Source organism: Phalacrocorax carbo, chromosome 20 (genome assembly GCF_963921805.1).
Source record: "Phalacrocorax carbo chromosome 20, bPhaCar2.1, whole genome shotgun sequence".
NCBI lineage: Eukaryota > Metazoa > Chordata > Aves > Suliformes > Phalacrocoracidae > Phalacrocorax > Phalacrocorax carbo.
This window is the reverse complement of record NC_087532.1, coordinates 9286095-9306026: the sequence shown is the minus strand read 5'-3', so window position 1 is coordinate 9306026 and position 19932 is coordinate 9286095. Positions and strand designations below refer to the sequence as shown.

General features: G+C 54.6%; 1 protein-coding gene across 1 annotated transcript in view; it reads right to left on the bottom strand.

The window, feature by feature from the left end:
* The window catches only part of PPIH (peptidylprolyl isomerase H), a 262108-nt gene that overhangs the window by 146990 nt on the left and 95186 nt on the right, over window positions 1–19932 (bottom strand). The window lies entirely within an intron of this gene.

Below are 19932 nucleotides of genomic sequence, written 5' to 3'. Positions count from 1 at the left end.
CTGAGCCGGGGGGATGCTGCCATGTGTGCCCCGACCACTGGGATTTAGTGCAGCAGGGCCCCAGCTGCCCTGTCTCGCTCCCTGCAGCCTGGCCTGGAGCAATGCCATGAGGGTAAGGCGCTGTCCTACCCGCTCGGCTTCCCTTCTGCCTGGGATCAGGTTAGTGCAGAGTCCTTGCTGCCGGGCTGCAGGACGAAATATTTGGAGAACTAATAAGCAGAGGGGCACTGCGAGGGGAGGTGGAAAGCGAACCGGTTCCTCTCTCCCTCACCCACTTGTCTGTGAGTCGAGAGGCAAAAAGGGAGCAGAGAAAAACCTCAAAACAGCACCTCGAGCCAACAGGAACACTGGCCCGCGGTGCGGCAAGGAGTCGGCCTGGGGTGGCGTTGCTGAGTCCTCCTGCATGGTCCAGGGAAGTCCGGAGCGGAAACCATCACCCTCTGGGCTTGGGGGATCTTTGCAAACCTGCAGCCTTGTTTTTCTTCATTGTTTCATCTGGAGGGGGGAAAGGTTGGGGGACGTGCAGACATACGTTAAATCCCGTCTGTGCTGTGGCAGTGATGGGCTGGGGGAGAGTCTGTGGTAGCTGGAAGGCCTCCAGACACCATCCGGCTGGAAGGCTGCTGACAACTGACTCGAAGCAGTGCAGGACAAGGGAGGTTTGCATCGAGGCATTCCCCCCAATACCCGCCAGCTGCCTCCATCCCACTTGCCCAGCCCCAGCTCCAAAAACCCTTCAGCACAGGGCACCAGGCAGCGGGGGGACTGACACTGACTGAATTGGGTTGACCCAATTCAATGCAAACCAGAGATCTCCTCACCAGAGCAGCGCAGAGCAGGGATTGCCTCTCTCAGCGGCTCGGTTGGCATTAAATCCTCAGGGGAGGAACTAAGCTTCACCCCCCTCCGCCAGCTCCATCTCTTCAGCCCCCAAGGCTGCAAGTCCTCAAGTACCTTGGAGACTGTTCCTCCTCTTCCCAGCTCATGCAGAGGAGGCCACAGACCTCAGGCCACTGGCCAAGTTTTCTGCTCGTTGTCCATCTAGGATGAAGGCCAAAGCTGAACAAGACAATCCAGATCAGTGTGGAGATAATCTCTGCGCAAGGGATTTTTTCAAGCTGTGATGAAAGCTGAGCCCTGTAAATGTCACCCAGAGATACCCCGGCTCCACAGCGCTCTGGCTTGTCTCACAACTGTAAATTTCAGCACCAGAGCAGGGGGGAAAAGACTTTTTTTTGTATTTACTTTGTCAATTAAATAATGAGTTTGTGCTGAATGAGCCGCAGGCTTTTCTTCTCCTAGCAATGAGGTTCTACTGGGCTGTGTAAAACCAGCATGTGCTGCAAATCCCTAACAGTTGTTGGTCTCCTCCTGAGAGTCCTTAGCTAGGAGAAGAGGTGCCCAGGTGGTGCCTCTTGACAGTGTAAAGGGGACACTAAGGCTGTCCTTGTCCCTCCGCCTGTCTCTCCTCGGGAGATGCTGGCATTTGGACCACAGGCTGCATCCCTGCTTTCCCATCAGTGGAAGGAGAGCCTGCTTGCTAATCTTCTGCCTTAACCACTTGACACACCACTGGCTTAAGACACCACTTGTCTTAGATTTCAGTAAGTCTGCGACTTCCTCCGGTTGAGAGGGTGCTGATATTCATCTGCTTAAAACAGTGCTCTCCTCCCCTGCACGCAGCCAAGGGGCCACAGCTGCTACATGTGCTGCTGGAAACATCTTTCCAGTGGTCTCAAGGTGTGTTTGAGCTGGGAGGGAGCAAGAACTGCCCTTAGATGCAGAGTCAGGGACCTGCCACCTCTTGCCTCCATCCCTGTGCTGCAGGGTGCTGGATTTGGAGGGGATGTGGTGCCAGGTGCCCGGCACGCTCCAAGCTGCCTCCAGCCTCTGCATTTCACTTGTCCCTTGTCCTTCCACAAGCCAGGGGCACTCAGCTGCATCCTTTTCATGCTGTTCCCTATGGTCTGGAGCTACTCACTTCAGCACGGGCTGCTGCTGGGCCCGGCTGCACAATGCTCTGCCTTGTCACCTTTCTTCAGTTGTAGCTCTCCGGTTTTGGGCTCTCCAAGCTGACCCTTCCACAGGGTTCATAGTAAAACCAATGGCTTCTCTCACTTTGGCCTCCATGGGTGGCAGGGGTTGAGGGCTATTTTTTTAAGTTTATTGTTGCAGAAATGGGATGCTAGGATGGGACAAAATGAGCCCCAAACCTCCCAAAAACCCTTCCTTCAAACAGCTCCTCTCTTGCCCTGGTGGATCCCACCCCACAATCTCCCAGCTCCACCCCTTCCCCTCCCCACCCCAGCTTCAGCCCCAGGCAAGGGACTGTCTCCATTCCCCCCACGGTACCTCCCAGCATGGTGGTGAAACTAAGATGTGCCTCACCCACATGCTGAAGCAAGGTGCAGGGAGATGCCAGCTTTGCTGTGACCGTGGACGGAGCAAGACATTCATGTCCCCCTCCTCCAGTGCCCCCCACCTGCTCAGCCTGTCCCCTACATCCCCCACACATGCGAGAACACCCTGCTAAGCCCCTCCCCAGCACCGCACCCCTCCACAAGCTCGCCCCTGTGCTAGCCCCACAGGCTTGGCACTTGGCCTTCCTCCTTGGCCCCCTCGACGCCCTCTCCCTGGTGAGCTCATCTCTCCTCCAAGGACTCGCAGGCCGACATCTCCACCCAGCCTCTCCCACTCATAAACCTTCCTGGATGTCCCACTGCCAACTCAAGATCATCATGGCAAAAACAGGACAACCCCCTCCAAGTCCTCCCCACCCTGCTCCAGTGATGGGTAACTCCATGGTTTTTTCCCATTCCCCAAACTCCCAAGTTCACCACCACCTTCTGCTCTTTCTTTCTTCCTCACCTTTCTCCTGGAAAACCCACCACATGTGTCACATACCCCAACCTCAGCTACTCCATGCTCTGGGCTTTAACATTTGCCAACTCTCCACCCTGCGGTCTGAGCATGACACAGCCAAGTTCACGGGCAGATCTGATATTTCTCTCCAGCTGTTTTGGCCACATCACCCTCATGCCCTTTATTGGCCATGAACACTTTCATCACTCCCAACTATATCATCCTCCCTCCCTGAGCATGCTCAGCCTCACCCGCCGCTCTCCTCGCAAAGCAATTACATCACCATGGATGACATTAATAGTGCTCATGCAGAGCACGAAGTAACACTCACATCCTTTCCCTCCCTTACACCGTCAGCGAACGTAATAGCAAATCCTACCGCATATTCCCCCAGTGGTGACTTAGTAATTTTCCTATATCATCTGCTCTCCCTTTATCCACATCAATTTACCAGCTGGCTGTAGGGAAGCCAGGTGATGGAGACAGCAGGAAACAAGAGCCTGGGACCACAGAGAAAAGATGATTTAAGGATGGGATGGGATGGGATGGGATGGGATGGGATGGGATGGGATGGGATGGGATGGGATGGGATGGGATGGGATGGTCCCTCTGCATGGGCACATGGCAGAAAAGGAGGAGTCCTCCTTATAGCTGCCGCATCGTGGGAATTGGAAATGATGGGTCTCACCTCTGTCCAGCATAAGAGCACCCATGCTGGGGTGACCACTGCTCCCACCTACACGTGCTGAATCATAGAATCATGGAATCATTAAGATTGGAAAAGACCTCTAGGACCATCATGTCCAACGATCAACCCAGCGCTTCCAGGTCTCCAAAACCATGTCCCCAAGTGCCACATCTACACGTTTTTTGGACCCCTCCAGGGACGGTGACTCCCCCACCTCGCTGGGCTGCCTGTTCCAATGCCTGGCTGCTCTGGCAGTGAAGAAACTTTTCCTAATCTCCAATCTAAACCTCCCCTGATGCAGCTTGAGGCCATTTTCTCTCGTTGTATCACTGGTGACTTGGGAGAAGAGACCAACACCCACCTCACTACAACCTCCTTTCAGGTAGTTGTAGAGAGAGCTATACTGAAGCTGTCAGTGGTGTCTTAGCCGCCCAGGCACTGCCTCCATCAGCCCCGAAGCCGCGGCAGAAGTCCATGCTGAAGGATGCCCGGTGGAGCAGAGCCTTTGACAGCAGCGTGATCCCGTGACAGCAGGAGGGCGTCCAGCCAGCACTCCTCAGAGAGGCCTCCCAACCCTGACTGCCAAAATCCTGCTTTAAGTACAAGAAAATAAATTGTGCAACCTGCCTTAGCCTGGATCGTAACACCCCGAACAGGCAGAGGGGGAAGAAGGGGCAGAAGCTGGGATGAGGATCAGGCCCTGCATCACAGCGTTTAGGCTGGACCATGCTAACATCTGGTGCTTAAGCAGCGCCTGTGCCAAGCGCTCCCCTCCCCATCTCTCACAGATATGCCTGGGATGCTTCCGCAGCCGCAGTGCCCCTCCTCAGGGGTCCCAGAGATGCGGCCACACACAAGCCTGTGCCCATGCTCAGACCTCAAGAGCCACAAGCTCCCCTAAGCTTGCCTCCTGACCTGGCAAGACAATCTCCCCCATCCCAACTCTGACCATTAAGGTTTCCTCGAGCACACGAGCAAGGCATGCCAGCTGGGTGACTGCAAAGCGTCTCCATACCACTGCAGATCCCCAACCCGCCCTGGGCAGTGCCTCAGTGCCAGACGCTTGGTTCAAAGCAGCTGAATCACACATCAGGGGTCCTCTCCTTCCAGACCTCCAAAAGCACAAATTGCAAGCCTTAATTAGCATCAGCAGTGCAAAATAAAAAGCCACCCAAAACCCCTGAGTGGCTGTTGAGCCCACTTGCTCCTCCAGCTCTGACCTGGGACGGTTGTTACACTATCGCAGCTTTGCTCCTGTAACTGCGGCCACACAAAGCAAAGGCTAGACAGGACAGAAACATCCACGTGAGCTCCTCCGCATGCACACCACAAGTGAGAGCTATTATATAGCAAGGCATAGTAAGAAGGGGTTGGAAAATGCAATGTTCTGTTTCTTCAGGTGTCCCAGCCTCCCTGAGCTGGGTGGTAGCCAAACTCTGTCCATGGGAAGGTCTCACCACTGCCTCCAGCCCTTTCCAAAAGAAGGCTGTCAAGCAGGGTTGCAGAGCAGGCAACCACCAGTTAGATAAACCCCCTTCACAAGTGACTACTGGTGCACAGAACAGGAACCGAAGGAGTGATGGCTGGTCACCTCTCTCACCTGCCTTGTCGTCCCCCGGTACCCAGAAGATGCGCTCTTTGCCTCAACAGGACCACTGCTCACCAAGCAGGGGCTCAGCAAAACTGTGTCTTCTTCCCCACACCATAACCCAGGAAGCCATCAGCTTCTCCAGTTCCCATCTTTTGGCCTGCAAGATTCTTTCAGTTACACATATGTACGATTTCCTTGCTGGTCCAGAAACAAGAGATGCATGATCTGTTCCCACCACGTGTCAAGGAACTGTCAGAAAAATTGCTAAGGCCAGGAAAGGATGTGGGACACCAGAAGTGCTACTGCATCTCCTCTCTTATGTACAGTTTCCACCAAAGAAACCCAAGAGACTCAGCACCTGACAACGCATGCAATTTACAGCCTCAAAACCTCAACTGTTCTGAAGGAAAGTTGGCATGTGAGAGTTTATTAGTGAATGACTCTTGAACCCAATAATTCAAAATTTAAAAGGGAGTTTTCAGGCTGCTTCTGAAGATGACAGTTCAGGCGCTCTGTTGTACTGCAAAAAGCTGCTTGCTGAGCTGCTGTCCAGGAAGAAAGTTGTGCAGAAAATTCAGTGTGGCAGGATTATAGATACCTTCAGACTTGAACCTTGACTATAAAACAAGATGTCCAAGAAAGACGACGGAAATATAAAACATATTCAGAGAAGTGCCAGGGGTCAAGGCACTGTGGTTTATATGCAGTTCAGTTGGAAGAGTGAAAAAAATCTGGAATTCTGGAAAAAAAGGAACATCAATACTCATGCTGCCTCGCAGAATTACCAGGGGTAACAGCCCTTGTACAGGTAGGCTATCTGAGGCCAACCACAGGGTGACCATCAGCTTGCAGCCACTTCCAAGGACACCGTGAAGATGTTCTGGAGTTTCTACCTCCAGCAGGATATTTAACTTATTTTGCATGGTATCAACACTCTCCAGGCTCATGGGGGCTGTAGGAAACATCTCAGAAGGCTTCATGATGCAGCTTTCTATGCTAGAGCAAAGTTCTCTCTCTGGAAAGTCGGAGGCAGGTGAACTCAAGCACTTCATCTTTTGCTTCATTAGCAATGAGCGACGCTTCCTTCCACCTGGTTTGCTCTGTTTTAGAGCAAAAGGCAGGCTTGTTCCAAGTCCATCAGCAGACCTCACTAGATCTGCACCAATAAAGATAATTGGGTATGAGCACAGAAGAGGAGGTCTTGCAGCTCCAGGCTGCCTCTCTGCATTCGTGGAAGCTGGTGTGACGGTGCCACATCTTTGCTGTTTCATCAAAGCCAAGTGAAGAACGACACCAGGCCTGGATGGAAAGCAGGATGAGCAAGTAACCAATGGGGTGAAAGAAGGAAGAAAACATACAACCCATGGCACAGCAGGAAGATGCATACTCTCCAGGGGACTGGGACCACAGAGGAGAGAGTGGGGCAGACAGGACTCCAGGATGCTATTAAGAAAAATGAACTTTGAGATGAACATGGGGAACGGCAGAACAGCCAAAGTGAAACTGCAGCAGTGGAAGCCCTGCAGATAGCTCATTTGGGACTTGGCCTGGTGTGAGTGCTCTGCTTTCTGTGGCCAGCTGGAAAATCTGCAGCCGTTTCATTTCCACCAAGAAACCCAGAACATCTGTGAGGGCCTCAGAACTGAATTAGATGCAAAATAAATCAGTCCTTTGTGTCTTTTTTTCTCAATAAAGTCACTTTGCCATCTCAGTTTTCCATGTGCTGCAACTAGGAAAAGTCAGGCTGATAAAGAAGCACGCTGGCAGGATGGTACACCTCAGAGTCCTTGCTCTGGGCTGTCTGCAGATTCAGGAAGTCAATGCATCAATTACACTCCGCTCTTGGGTTTTTTCCTTTTGCCTTCTCTTGGTTAGAGAAGGCTGGTGTATATTGTTGTACCTACAAACTGCACGGAGGTTTGAACACAATCCTGGTCTCCTCGGTGAGCATCAACAGCACAGAAGCCCTGATAAGAGAGGACAGTCATGCAAAGGGAGGGGACTTTCCAATAGCACGGTCGTGAGAGAACTGCCAACATAAAGGCTTTAGCAGGTGAAGGTGCTGGAGGCATCCAGAGGAGCAGAGGTGAGGACAAAGATGTGGCTGAGGAGGCAAACAGCGATTTTGGAGCTAGGGAGCCTGTCCAGGCAGGAGGCTCAGGGCAGAAGCAGTGGTGGAGGTGCTGCGACTTCCCCAAGCCCTGAGTTTCACAGCCAGCATGAGCTGAAAATCTCCCACAACTGGGCAAACAGCCCAGGAGGAGCTGAGCTCTGGGCTAGTGAGGATGGTGCCTGGAGAGCAGATGAAGTTGAGGTTGTAGTGGGGGTTGAACTAGATGATCTTTGAAGGTCCCTTCCGACCCAAATGATGCTGTGAGTCTGTAAAAGCCAGTTAAGAGTGAGGGCAGTGGGACAAATTTACCTGAAATCTTCCTTCATGGCTCTGCAAGTTTTAAGAGGAGCTTTTTGGAGGTGCCCAAGCTCTCTTAGCAGAGCAGTTTCCCAGCTGCAAACTCTGCATCTTCCCCCAGTGCCAAGACCCAACTGCCCGTGTGCTTCCTCACGAAGATCCCCCAACGCTATGGAGGCAAGAGCAGGAGGAGATGCTTGGTTGGACAGGAGGAGAGAAGTTCCCTTGCTGCTGTAGAAAGCGCCCAGCCTATTGGAGGTTTAGGGGGAGCCCAATTCTGCCATGGGGCTGCGCACCCGCAGCCCAGCAAGCCGAGGGATGAAGGGAAGGATCCAGCACTCGGTCAGGGATAGCACTGGGTGTCTCGCAGGCCAACAGAGCACAACAGCCATTTCCAGGGACATTCTCGGGCACGGCAACAGACTCTGCCCATCTGTTTCCAGCCAAACTCAGCTTGGGAGGGTCTGTTCTGCACCCTGAGACAGCAGAGGCCCTCAGCTTAATTCTGAAAGTACAATGAAAATCCCCTCTAATAAACAAATTCGCAATAGTCTTAATAATGCCAACCCCTTTTTTTTTCCTTTGTAGCAACCAATGGAGAAGCCACCTCAAGCTGTTTTTTCCCCATCCTATTTCTGTCTCCATCTCCCATTTCCTTCCATCCAATATTACCTTCCAAATTCCAGCTCTGATCCTTGGATAATTTGAACATATTGCATTGCTTTACAAACTGTGTTATTTTATCCCTTTCACCTGCCACTTTTGTTTTAGATAAACACTCATAACTCCCAACATATCACTTTAACTCTTTGACCATCACTGGAAATTGAACCTGCTGAGACTTTCACAGGGGAAATTCTTTCCTCTCCTTTTCTTCTCTGTTTTGTGTGTTAAGCCAAGCAAAATCTCACCTGCCTTAGCACTGTCTTCATATCATTTTCCTTAAGCTCTGCCTAATAATTTCACCACCTTCTGGGGTTATTGTATCTGTCCAGGCTTGGCCTGTGGTGTAAAGCCATCTTAATCACAGCTCCTTGTTGAAGGCTACTTATTTCCTGTCCCAACCATCACCTCTCAGGATTTGAAGACCCCCGAGCTGTGCACAGGATACCAGATTTAGATACAGGCATGCGCCCAGCAAAGCAGGGCGCTGACACATCTCACACCCATTTTCCATCCCAATGCAGTGAGCACGGACAGCACCATGAGCAGGAGCTGAGCAAAATGCTCCCAAATGAGGAACATTTTCCTGGTGCTCCTTCCATATCACTACCAGCACTCAAAAGTCCAGCCCTGCCTTGTCCTTGCTGTTGCACCAGAGCTCAGAGTTGCTCCAGCATCACCTCTTGTACATCAGCAGCATCCTGGCGAGCCAGAAACAAGCCATGGTGCAGCTGGGGAACAACAAAAACATGGGGCAAAGGGAAAAAGTTGCAAGCTAGAAATGCCTTTTTCCCCTATAAAAAAAAAATCAGGAGCAATTCGCTCATCATTCTCACATCCATCACCCAGGGATCCCCATTCAGCTCCTTGGGCTTAGCTGTGCCTGCCCTCCTCAGGACCCAGATCCACCTCCTGTATTCATGGGATCAGCGAAATCACCATCCTTCAAAATATCTGATCCCCTCAGTCTTCCCAACCTTAACCGCCTTAAAATCTGTTGTCCTTCTGTGGACTTCTTACTTCGGGACACTGGACCAAAGGGGGGTGTGGTTGGAGTTTGCAGGGAAGCCAGCCGCCTTGCAGGGAGTGCCTGCACCGAGAGCCGACAGCAGCCGTTCAGGTGTGCTAAAAGGAGACCAGCACCGAACACCTCCCCCTTCACCCGGCAACAGCGCGACCCACACTGGGTCCTGCTGAAAATCCCTCCTTGGCCAAGTGCTCCTCACCGCTGGGCCACCACGGGCAGCAGCCTGCTCCTCTGCCTCCCATGCGCCTCACCACCACCGTGCCCTCAGTTTGGGTGTCATCCCAGTCCGGACGGGCGACGGGAGCATATCACGCATGGGGCAGGTGAGGCGGTAACAGAGAGAAGCTACTTGGAGCACAACTTTCTTGCTCCCACATGAAAGCATCTGCGCTTACTGTCATCTTCCTCCAGGGCTACCTTCACCATCCTTCTGACATCATTCGGGGGGAAAAGGGCCAAAACACGAGGGTCCTTGGGGGGCCGTACTAATGCAGACTGACCTCCTGGCCTCAGTGCTCCACCATGGAGCCAACATCCCCTTCCCACCAGCACCACTCAAAACCAGCACTCAGGAGCCACTGGTGGGACCAGATGGACTAAAGCTCTGACACGAGGGATAGCTGGGACACCTCACAGTTCAGGAGGAAACCCACAGCCCTCCAAAAACTGCTGCTGGCTCCCTTGCCATGATCCTCAAAAGGCTTCTGGGAGGAGCCTGGGTTAACAGGGCCGCTCCGCAGAGATCCACCCGCTCAGCCCGGGGTCACAGCCGATCTGTGTCGCAACGTCTGAGTCATCTGTTTCCTCCCAGTCACCGAAAATGGCCTCAAAGTTTGCACAGATGGTGCTTAATCCCGGTTTGGACAATGGACGTTTGGGCTTTTAAACGACGATTACTAAATGAAAGCAGGGAGAGGGAGGAGAGGCAGCGAGGGGTGGGAGAGGGCGCGGGCAGGACGGGGGCCGGCGGCGCAGCGAGCCGGGCAGCGCGCAGCATCCAGCGGGCATGCCGGCACTGGACAGGCACCCTGGTTTAGCCCACAGAGGCTCAAAGCAACAGCCAATGCTAAATCTCACAGGGATGAGGACCAGGGGACCATGTCCACGCCAGGGACCTTAGCGTGCCTGGGGCTTTCTGTCCTTAACCCGGCCCAGAGCCCTCTCCCTGCACATCACCCTGGGGGTGCCGTGGGTCAACAGCATGGTCATGGCTCCATGAAAGGCAGTGGTACAGTTGGTGGCCTCTTCCCAAGGCCAGGAGAGCATCTGGAAGGTCCTCCTCCCACCCACCTCTGGGAGAGGACATCCCATCCCACCATAGATGGACAGCTGGTGCTGTGGTGAATTTGGCCTCCATGAAGGGGAGTGATGGTGAATGATGCCATGTCCAGCCTCCAAAGGGAAACACCCAGCACCCAGGGCATTGGTGCTGGCATGGCTGGAAGTCCCAGAAATGCTCTGTACAACACACAGGGTGGCGCCTTCAGGGTCTCCCCTCTCCTGCCTGTGTTCAGCTGGACTCACATTGAGGTGGCGGAACCAGACCCCTTTTTACCACCATCCAGCCCCAAAGCTATGGCAGGACCAGGTACAGTGAAGGTTTAGGGATGGAGGGGGTCAGCCCACGCTTGAGCAAGGGGGAAGCCCTTCTGTGGGGCAAAACCTTCCTTTCGCACCGCTCGTCCTTCCCAGCCACTGGTCCCACCAGTTGGAGCACTGGGAGATTTACAAACAAGTATGAGAGCAACGCTGGGCCAAGACAGGGCAGAGGGAGCCAGCAGGGCTGAGCACGGGGATTCAGGCCAGGGGAAGTCTCTTCCTCTTCCCTGCCAATTCCCCCTCTCCAGCCCAGGAAAGACGATGTGGGGCAAGACTGCTCCTTCTTCACCAAAAGCAGAGCATCGCATCTCAGGCTGGGGGCTCCCAAGGAACTGGGTCACAGCCAAAAAACCTCTGCTCCATGCAGGTTACGTGGGCCTGAAACAGCCGGGAGAGGGGAGGTATCGAGGTCTTGAGATCCCCGAGCAAAGTAGCACGGGGCCAGCTTTCCTCCCCGGCTGCACTCGCTGTCCCCGTCATGTGTCCACGTCCGTTTGACAGAGCCCCGCACTTCAGAAGCAATTAGCAGCCGAGTTGAACTAATTCCCCGCGTGGTGGGTCCAACACAAACAGTGCACGCTGGCCCGCGCCCCACACCTCCGCGTGCATTCACCTCTGTTTCGGAGGGCCAGGGCGTCTCTGCCAAGAGCAACACAAATAACCCGCTGCTTCTCCAGGTTAAGAGGCAGCCCTGGAGGGCTGGAGCTTGGTGGCCGGGGCCGTGCACACTGCCGCCAGCTCCGCAGCCGGCAGAAAAGCAGCCTCTGTTAACAGCTCAGGTCAGGACGGAGGCAGGCAACAAGGGTTCGTGTATGCCGTACTTGTCCCGGGGGACTGGGGAGGGGGAGAGGCGCGAGGTCTGGGGGCAGGCAGCGAGGGAGTCCCAAGCCAGGGAGCTGGGGGTTTTGGGGCAGAGGGGAGAAGGTACTTACAAACAGCACCTGCGGGGTGTTTGTCAGCCCCGCAGAGGCTCCGGCAGCTGAAATAACAACTTCGGGAAGGGGGGGGAAATGTTGCTGGGCCCTGTCGCCCCAGCGCCGGTCCCTGCTGCTCGGCTCGGGTGCTGCTGGGACACAGGCCAACGGGCCACCACAGGCATCGCTCAACCCCTTCTGGAGCCAGGGATGTTCCTGGGCTTGGTGACAGCCCCTGGCAGGGTTTTGGGACTCACCCAAGGGCTCCTGCTCCTGTTTAAATGTCACAATGCTGCAGCGCAAGCAGGGCTGACAGGCTTTCCTGAGATGCATTGTGATTTTGGTTGCAACAGGTTTACAGAGTTAAAATCGGACCCCATCTCACCAAGGAAAGAATGCAGGACACATCTTGTGACAACGAAGGGATCCAGGCTGCTCTCCAGGAGACAAACCCACTGACGGCTGAAGACGGGAGGGTAGATGGCAACAAATCCTCCCCTTGGCATGCCAGCCCACATTGGGCCAGCTCTGCTTGGAGCCCTTTGGCACAGGGCAGCACGCTGCCGCTGCCAGGCCAGGATGCCACCCACGCAGCCCCGAGCAGGTCAGGGCTGCCCACCTTGTGCAAGCATGCCGAGACAGCCCCAGGGCAGCAGCCGAGCACCCATCGGAGCCAGCACATGAGGAGACGTGTCGGGAATGGTGCAGGACAGCAGCCAACGGGGTTACGGCAGCGCTGAGCACCATGTCTCGCCTGGGATCAGCATGTACTGGGGATCCCAGGTGGCATCAGAGGGGCTGTGACGCTGGTGTGCCAGCTCCTCCTCAGTGCTCACTGCTCCTGTAGCTAGGGCCGTATTTCTGCCACCCATCACCCGTGCCAGGACATGGCCGGGATCATGCTGGGAGCACCCACTAGAGGAGAGGAGAGCTGTGTCACCAACCATCAGCCCAAATCCACATCTCCCATGTGAGGCCAGGGTCAAACCCCTTCAAGTACACTCGGACAGGCAGGGACTTGGCTGCCCATCCTGCTCATTCTCCCCCAACCAGCTCTGTGACCCAGCAGAGGGGTAACCACATCCCCCCTGCAGAAGTCAGGCTCACACAGCCTGTCTAGACAGAGGGACCGACATCTCCAAGAGTCACAGTGCACAGATGAGCCTTTGGCCCACAGATGCTTGGTCCTCTGCTGTGAGCAGCTGTCTGTCCAGCCCCTGTTGCAACGCACAGCCGGAGATCCACCCCAGCAGAGTAATGCCTGGCTCAGGACACGTTCCCACACGCGCTGCAAAATCACAGCCGCTGCCCCAAGCAGGCGATGGAGAGGTCCTGGGGTCAAGCTATTAAGCCTCCTATCTGTTTAAACCCTTAAGCTGTCCTGTGATCTTGGCCAGGCATCCCCATGCTGGAGCCCATGGTGGGGAGGGAGAGGGGTGTTTAGCGAACGATACCTCACGCAAGCGCCCCAAGGAGCCAAGGACTGGGGGCTGCCAGGACTGGGGGGAGTGGCAGGAGGCGGAGGGCTTGGGGGGCTGCCAGCAGGCTGGGAAGGCCCCACAGCACAAAGCAGCCCCTTTTTCACCTCTGCCCAGCCCTTGGGCTCCTTTCCACCATGCCTGCGTGGGCCCAGCAGCTTCCAGCCCCTGAATGCATCGCAAAGCCACAGGAGAGGAAAACGCAAGGGGGCCAGGGCAGAGGCTGGTGGGTGGATGGGGCGGGTGGACGCACGCTTTGGCCTCACTGGGAGAGCCAGCCAGCTGTACCTCGCAGGACCGGGCTGTTCATGGGCGCTTACCCCAGGCCGCAGGGCTCAGCCCACTGTTCAGTGTCTTCTCCGGGTATTCCACTGCTCCGGTGTACCCAGTGGCTGGGATTCAGCTGCTGCCACATCCCCAGGGTCTCATCCTCAGCAGAGTGGACAGGAGGAGGAAAGAAGCCATAAAATATGAGGCATGCCCTGAGGCGGGCTATATGGATGCCACGCCAGTGCCACCTCATTTCAGGAATGTCATGGAGGCAGGAGAACTCCCAGGACATCTACCCATGAGATGTCCACCTTACCCACACAAGGTCTGCAGGGACACAGGAAGAGCCAGAGCCACGGAGGAACAAACCTCCAAAAGCCATGAATGAACAGCCTGCCCTGCAAGCTCCAGGCCAGCTGGGACTGACCCAGCGCTCTCCACCACCAGCAGTGCCGCCGAGCAGACTTCTACCCTCGCATCACCAAACTGCAGATAGGATGCACAAAGTGTATCGCCACCCACTGATGTCCCTTGAAACCAAGGGCCTGCTGCAACCACTGCCCAGGCTCGGGAAAGCTTGGATAAACCAATGCTTTTGTTTTGTCTTGTCGCCCCAGCTGCCAGCACCTCCCCGGGACAGAGGGGACCTTCCCAGCCATCCAGCCGAGACACAGCCAGGCCTCAGCCTGGTGTTGGCCATGGTGTGGGTCTCTGGTCCCTCAAGCTCTAACAGCACCTGCAGTGACCAAAACGATCCTGTTTGTCGCTGCAGCGACATCATGACAGATACAAGTGCTCGCTCTGCCCATGTCTGTGCCTCCCAACCAGCCTTCAGGAGGGAAGCAGGCAAGGAGCCAGAGCTGGCAAGCTAAGCCAGCAGGTTCAGGGGCTTTTTGGATGGGACAGTTTCAAAAGACTGACAGACCCAGCTGCATACCAGAGCCGTGGTTCTCTGAGCTGCTCCCAGAAATGAAAATACAGTGACACAGACCTTCCTAAACCAGCACACCTCGGTCCTGAGACATTCCCATGGGTCATCAGAGTCCGCAGAAGCTCCTCCGGAGTGGTTTGTTTTCACGCTCCCCCCTTTCTCATCCTCGTTCCCCAAGACTCCAGGACCCAGCGTTGGTCTTTGGATACAGACATCACCCATGGAAAGCTGCAGCATTGCTTGGATACCCAGGGAGGAGCCTTGGTCCCCCCGGCTTTCTTGGGGCACCTTGGGGGTAAGCCACTGAGAGAGAAGGGGATCTGGCAATGAACACACAGCATGTGGGGCCTCCCCTACAACCCCAGCCCTGACAGGACCCGCAGGGTGCACTCTGCTCCCTCCAGCCTGACATTTGCTAACTCCACCCAAGACAGTAATAAAATGCATCTGGCGCAGAAGGGGAATAATTCGGCTGTAGCTCTCGGGCTTCGTTATCTGCGCGCGATTAGATCTCCCTCCCTGAAGGCAGGGGGCAGGCAAGGAAGGGACTGGAAACCTGGCTTCGCTCACGATGCCTGCGCAGAGCAAGCCTGGAGCAAGTCCCAGGCTCTGGGGTTGGGCTGTGACCCCTGCTGGGCAAGGCAAGGCGAGAGCCAGGCTCACCTGCACCTCCAGAAAGCTTCCCTGAGCACTGCTGCATTGGCAGTGCACCTCCACGAGCACACGTGCAAGCCCTTCTGCAGATAGAGAGCTGGGAAAGGGTGCTGAACATCACCTCCAGTCACAGCACTGGCACTGCTGGGGGACTCAAAGTGATTTCAGACACTGCTGTCACCTTGGAGCGCCCTAGGGCAGAGATGGACAGTGCTCCATCCCCAATCCTACCGCTCTGAGGCAGCACCCCGAGGCTCTGCACTTCAGGAAGCACGGCCGAAACCCAAGCTAACCCCCCCAGCACCCAGCCCCACCTGGCAGGGATGTCCACCACCAGATCCCTTGCTCCCTTTTGCAGGCTGATCCCGCACAGGACACGAGCATCAGGCTGAGTGAGCTACACATTCATTTTGCAGTGTGCTGTGCTAATTTTTAAACACCGCGAGAGTAAATTGAACCTTTTGCAGAGCTGAAGCGTACCACATAAACTCAGTTATCTTTAGCAACCAAACCTGCAATCTCTCCAGAGAATGAAATCAGGTCTGTTAGACCAGGACTATTGTTCTCAAACCCAAATTGCCATCAGTCACAGGAGGGGAGAGGGGACAGAGATCCGAGACGGTTTATTGTCTGGGTGGTTTGTTAAAAACAGTTTGACAGATTAACCCATGCTGGAGCCAGGCTAGAGCCAAGCCAGAATGAAACTAGAAGGGAGCAGAGTAAAGGGCAGACACTTAAAATGAGCAAGGTCGAGGCAGGAATCAAAATCCACGTGCTCTTCCTCTGCAGAGGCGAAGCCTGCAGCACGCAGTGCGGCAGTAACCCTGCCACAGGGGTCCGAGGAAGGACCAGGTCAAAAAGTACATGCCACAGCACCATGGTAAGGCTTTCCTGCATTCACAGCCAAGTTCATCATCGAAGGGAGGCGCAGGTACTGCATGCGCTCCACGCACGCCACGCTAGCGCTGTGGACACATCACACACCCTTCCCCATTCCTCCCAGGGTTGTGAGTGCATCCAAACACCCACCTCCGTCAGAGCAGGCAGCCCCAGGGCCAGTTATCCCCCATCCTGTCTCCAGACACCCCTCAGGAGTGGGATAGGCTTGATCAGGGCATGGGGTTAAAACTCACATTTCCAAAAGCCCCCTCGAGCAACACAGCCCCATCTTCAAAAGCGATACTGCTTTCGAAGCACGGCAGCTGAGCTCTGGCCAGACACCATGGCCAGATTTTCAAAGATATTTCAGCCTCTCAAGATACAGATTAAAGTCCTGGAGGGGGTTTCAGAGGCAGCTCTCTGGGCACCTCAGCACTTGCATCCATCAAGCTCCTGAATTACTCAGACATCTTGAAAGAGACTCCTTTGGTAGCCATGTCCCCAGCTTCTCTGGGCTGCTCTTCCACATCACGAGACACGCCAGCCCCGCAGCTTCATGCTTCCTCGCTCTCAGGAGGCAAAAGATGCTCCCACTGTTTCGCTGAACCCTTGAAAGTGAAGTCCCAGCTCACAAACCTGAGCAGCACCTTCCCTTCACACGAGAACATGAAATGGCCCAGATGCCAAAGCTGGGGAGAGGCATCAGCCTGGTGGCAGCATCTGCCCTGGGACAGGTTTGTCCCATCCACCTTAACAATGTCTTTCACCAAAGAGACCAAACCGCCCCAGGCTCACCAGGGCTGAGACACTGGGGAACAGAAACCAACACTGAAGGACATCTACAAAGAGGGATGGGGCATCTGGGCAGTGTCGCAGCTGGTACAGGCTTCTACAAACCCCAGATGAGGGTACCTGAGAGGGGCTCAGTGCTTTCTGCCCATTCCCCTGTCCCCATGCAGAAACTACCCCACAGGGACACAGCTCTGGGGCAAACAGTGCTCAGGACGAGCTTGCTCCAGAGCCAGGGAGATGCAGGGAAATCCAGGCTGCTCAGCACAGCCCGTCAGTGGAAACAAACTCTCCCACTAAACCCCCTCACTTCTCTCCTCTTCCTCCTGATCCTCTCTAAACCAAGGCCGGGTTCATCCGGAGCAAGCCAAAACCAACAGAGCCCGGGCTGCTCTCTGCAGTCCGGCAGCAGTCGGAGCCCAGCTGGACGCTGCCAATTCAGCCGCGCTCTGTTGATGGCGGAGCCCCTGCGCAGCTGTAAACAGCTCAGCAGTTTGTACACTCTCCAGTATTGATGTTATACAAAGGAGCTGGAAATGTAAATGATTGCACTAGACCTACAGCCGGTGGCTGCTGGTGCAGACGGCCCCCGGCAAAAGAAGGAAAAAAACACTCTCTCCAGCCCACTCCTTGGCACTGGGAGCGGGGCCTGACGCTGGCCGGGAGCGGAGGAGCAAAGCTTTTACGTGTTTGCCATCTAGTGGGCTTGGGAAAGCCTGCACAGAGGTGCTGCCCTGCAGCGCAAAGCCTCGCCAGGCTGCAGGACTGGAACAAAACCTCTGCGAGTTGGCCAAGACGGGCCTGTTTGGTCACCGTCAGCCCACTGATGCTCTGCATCGGAGTCAAGGCCGGGGGGGTGGACCCGGACCTTGCAAAGCATCCTGCTGATGAGACACCCCCTCCTCTGGAGATAACATGTCCTGGGACAAGGCAACATCCATCGGGGCAAGGGGTCTGTACCTTCATGGTAAGAGCCTGAAAATCCACCCCAGGACAGCTAAGGTGGCCACATCTCAGGAAAGCGAGGATGCCACCTGCATTACATCTGCTTCGCCTGTTCGCAGAAGAGGCCAAATACTTTTTTTAGGAATAATATTTTCATTTTTGAAATCAGTGGTTTCAAGGGAAAGGGGCTTAACGTTTCCACCGTGCTCCCAGCCAACTTGGCTGCTAGCTCAATTAAAAATCATTTGGGCTGTATGGACCCACACAGGCCTGCTGCCCCACAGGCCACCGGATCGTCTTTAGGATCGTAAAGAAAAGGGGACATAAAAAGAAAGAAAAACATATGATAGTATGTAACGGCACTAACAAGTAAACTGTTTTAATTTTCACCCAAATAATAATTCCTAAGGAGGAAAAATAAAGTTTGTTCAGCTGTAGTTAAGGTTGAGCAAACACAACACTAATCATTTTTGCTTTGCCTCTTGGGAAAGGCTCTACAGGAGTGTCACGTTCAAAAAAGAAAAAAAAAATCCAAACCAAAAACACAACAGTACCAACTCTCAGCCCCTGGAAAGGCTCTGAAGAGCTGGTGCCGCTTCACCCCCACCGAGAGAGGGGTTGGAAAGTCTCGCTGTAACCCGGAGCAAGCAGCCAGCTCTCCCCACGCCAGCCTGGGAGGCTGCAGCAAGGCCAGCCCAGCTTCGGCAGCGCGTTTTTACCCTCCAAAAGGCTTCAACGATACGTGACCCCGCGGGAATCAGCTGCACAACTGCTGACAGATCCTATGGCACGCCGAGATGTCTGCAAGAAGGCTTGAGCACATGGGATCTGCTGCCTGGCTGCGGCTCCTGACAGTACTTGCCGGCTTCTCTCCATGCTGCTCCATAAAGAGGTCCCCCTCTGGGGAAGGGGACCCTAAGAAGAGGCAGCTCAAAAGGACAGAGGGCAAAATAGGGGCAGGGGAGAGAAGAAAGCTGCAGAGGGAGGGACAGGTGGAAAGGAAGCAGTGCAGAAGACATGAGACAGGTGGAAGGGGTCAGAGGTACAACAGAGAGCAGTGTCAGAGGATACTGGGAAGACACGTGGGGAACCAAGACATGGGTAGACAACTGCCAGTGGGAAAGGAAAGGCAGAGGGAAGTCAGCAGGAGCCTTTTCCTCCTCTCCTCCAACCTCCCAGGGACAGCTTGTTGCAGCACAGGGCTCACTTGGGATTAACCGGAGCAGTGACACCCACTTTGGAAACACCGGGTTGGTCTTAAACTGCTCCTCTCAGGCCAACAAAGATTTGCCAACTAGTCCACAAGGAGCAGGCAATAAGCATCTACAGAAAAGGGGCACTTTGCCCACCCCTGCAACCCCATAACTGACATGGATAAAACACCCCCAGGGTTTATCCCTGCAGGATCCACTCACATCAGAGGCCAGGCTTGCACTGCCTCCCTCAGACCCCGATGCCCGTGTCTCGTCCAGCTTCACCCACAGCTCTGGTAACGGTGCCGGAGCCACCTCACACGCTCAGGAACGCGAGCGAGCAGGAAAACCGAAAACCTCCATCGCAGACGCTGGATTTGATCCCAGGGAAAGCTGCCGTGAACAGAGGAAGGGGACAGCACCCCGGCTGGCAGGACACCACGGGGAGGTTAGCTGCACGGGCCATAATGACCCGTGTACCCAGCAGCAGTGAGAAATTCCAGATTATTTCTTGCAGCTGACTCCGTCCCCCACTGCACATAGGTGACAAATTACCATCTCTGTTATTTGAGCACATACCAAATCAGGGTGATCAGTATTTGTCAAATAAGGGAAGAAAAATATATTGCGTAAAACATTTCAAGGTTTATTTTAACAGGGCTTTAAATATCAGTCAGTGCCAGGTTCATAAGCACCACTTGGGATGGTTGGCCCTGGCTTGCCATAAGAAACTTATTTTTATTCTTTTTTTTTTTCTTCCCTCCTTCCTTTTTCTTTTAATTCAAAGGAAATAAAAAAGCCTGCTGCCTCGAGGGGCAGCAATAAAGATGCCCATCCCATCAGAGGACAAACACTGTCCTAAGCAACACCAGCTCTGCTGCATAGCAATGACTTATACACAGCTTGTGCTTGCCCTTGTCCACGTGAGCCCAATACAGGCAGCAAAGGCTAAATCCCTGCCTGTACACGGAAGGCGACACTTTTCAACCCCCAAGCAACAACAGGGCTGGCCTTGCCGCACCCTGCAGCAGCATGGGGA